Genomic DNA, 2,450 nt, shown 5'->3' with positions numbered 1-2,450 from the left:
TACACCAATCCCTTTTCCAGTGATTTTCAATAAATGAGCCCTCACTCTAGTATAAGTCCCTTGCTTTTCTTGTCCACAAAAATTGCATATCCATTTACAATTACCCCCTCCTTCTCCAGTTTTCTCTAGTTTAGTTACATATCTCCACAGAGGATTAAATTCTTCCTCCCTAGTTTTTGAAGAAGTGGCACTAGTGCTATTTGCTTGGGTAGAATTTGAGTTCGAAGAATCCATTCAAGTATTGTCCTATCAAAATGACAAAAAGAAAATGCAATTTTATACAATTTACAAATTATTTAAACAAATTATATACTAAGGATTAAAGCACAATGTAAATTATATATTAAATGATTAAAGAATTAAATAATAGAATTGAATAAATTGACCATATTATGAAAAATTTTAATATATAATATAACGATACATTAAAACAAATTATATTAAACACATTATATATAAACTATTACAAAAATATAAAATATATTAATATAAAATATAAATTTTGAATGTTGGAATTTTTATTTATTTATCATTAATTAGAATTTAAACTTGAAATTTTATAATTTTAAAAATAACTTTAAAAATATATTTACATTTGTCCTTAATTTCCTTCAAAATGTTGATTGTAAAAATATGGCAAATCTTGAAAATTTTTAGTGAATTTGGGAAAATTTTTTTTATCTTTTTTAAAAAAAAAAATATTTATGATAACTCCTCAAATTTAGTTTAAGAAAAATCTAATTATGGAATATACATTTAGAGAAAAAAAATTGATATTAAATATGATAAATTTATGATTAATTAATGGAATAAAATTGTAATTAATTAATAAAAATTGCTTGATAAAATTATTTTACAAAAAAATTAGAAAAGGAAAATAATAAATTAATAATAAAGAAAATAATAAATTAAATAATAATAAATTAATAAAACCACCCCAATATAAACCTAATTACCCTCATTCACAATCGGGAAGAAAAAAAAAAGGGAAACGCCACTTACCTTTCGACGTTCTCCCTTCGGCTGCTGCTTCTTCTTCTTCTTCTTCTTCTTCTTCTTCTTCTTCTTCTGTTGATAAGAGAGAAAAGAGTTAATATGGCAGATCAGAGAGAAAAGAAGAGAAAGGTGGTGTTGCGATTCTTACCCGCGTTGCGATCTAGACGCTGCCGACTGCCGTTGAAGCCTTGAAGGTACTCCTTTTCCTCTTCTTTTTCTTTTTCTTCTTCTTCCTTTTCTGTTGGTGAATGTTGTGAACTGTGAAGTAATCGATTTTAACCTACCAATTTTTTTTTTAATTTTCTTTAAAGAAAAACGCGTTTCCGATTTTCAATATTTTCGGAAATGGCCCGGAAACGTTTTCCAGCTGTGTCAGTTCGTTTCCTCGTCGGAAACGTTTCCGACACTGGGAAACGTGACTCAGTGCCGTTTCCGTGCTTCATAGCTGTGAAACTGCTTCCTCATTAGACCATAAAAGTCAGCGAATACCTGTTTTACAGTATTTCTTTTCCTTTGTTGTCATCATAAGTTGATACTAGCAGACTAATTCTTTATCTTTGCGAAGTTTCAATATTTATTAGGAAACTGCTTTTTTTCTACTATTTCTTGGTTGTTTTATTTATTATTTTTGCTAACGATGATGCTAGCTTTTTTTTTTTTTTATTGAGCCATTAGTTGTGGAAATGCAAGTCTCAGATGAATTAAACTTCCCATATGCACTCCTATTTTCTAAATTATCTTTTGGTTCATTGCACATAAGGATGAAGATGATGCTAAACCCAATTTGTTGCAGAGAACAACAAATGGAAATGGTTCTCATTGAAATTCTCTTTTTGACTTATAGTTAATTTGGCACAATTTTTGTTGTTACGTCTTGTTATTTTTGTGACTGCCAGGTCTTCCTGATTCAGTATTGGATTGGACACGAGAATTTGATTCAAAAGTATAAAGTCAGAATGCCAACAATCAAGCATTTTCTAGAAAGCATTGGTGTCTCCTACAATGCCAAAATGGTGATATATTTTCTATAATTTGTTGCATTTGTTATCATTTCACTACATGGATGACATCATGACATTCTAGGGGCTTATTAATTAACAAGATGAAGAGGGAAATCAATAATTGGTTATGTTATAGATGCACATAATGATATATGTTACAAAAAATGGATTATTCTTTTTTAATTTCCAAATTATGATATAGCTTGGTTATAGTATGAGATTGATTTAATTTTATTGGCCTTGCTATTGGAGATTATTGAATGTAAACTTTTACTGTCCCATTATAATTCTAATTTTTATTTTTTATTTTTAATTGCACAGGTGAAATTGATGATGGTGGATGAAGCCAAATAATGAACTTTTTCTTTGGACCAAATTGAGTGAACGTCAAATTAGATTTTATGCTACTTGATTTTATAATTCAATGTAAAACAAGAATTGTGATTAATATAG

The 2,450-nt window shown here is 28.3% G+C and overlaps 1 long non-coding RNA gene across 1 annotated transcript; it reads left to right on the top strand.

The window, feature by feature from the left end:
* The first annotated feature begins 998 nt into the window (after positions 1-998).
* On the top strand, positions 999-2,450 carry LOC110660238 (uncharacterized). Its single transcript, XR_002495880.2, has 3 exons — positions 999-1,190; positions 1,893-2,009; positions 2,319-2,450. It is a non-coding gene; the product is annotated as an uncharacterized LOC110660238 (long non-coding RNA).

This window comes from Hevea brasiliensis, chromosome 11 (assembly GCF_030052815.1).
Source record: "Hevea brasiliensis isolate MT/VB/25A 57/8 chromosome 11, ASM3005281v1, whole genome shotgun sequence".
Lineage (NCBI taxonomy): Eukaryota > Viridiplantae > Streptophyta > Magnoliopsida > Malpighiales > Euphorbiaceae > Hevea > Hevea brasiliensis.
This window is presented reverse-complemented; position numbering and strand designations above follow the sequence as displayed.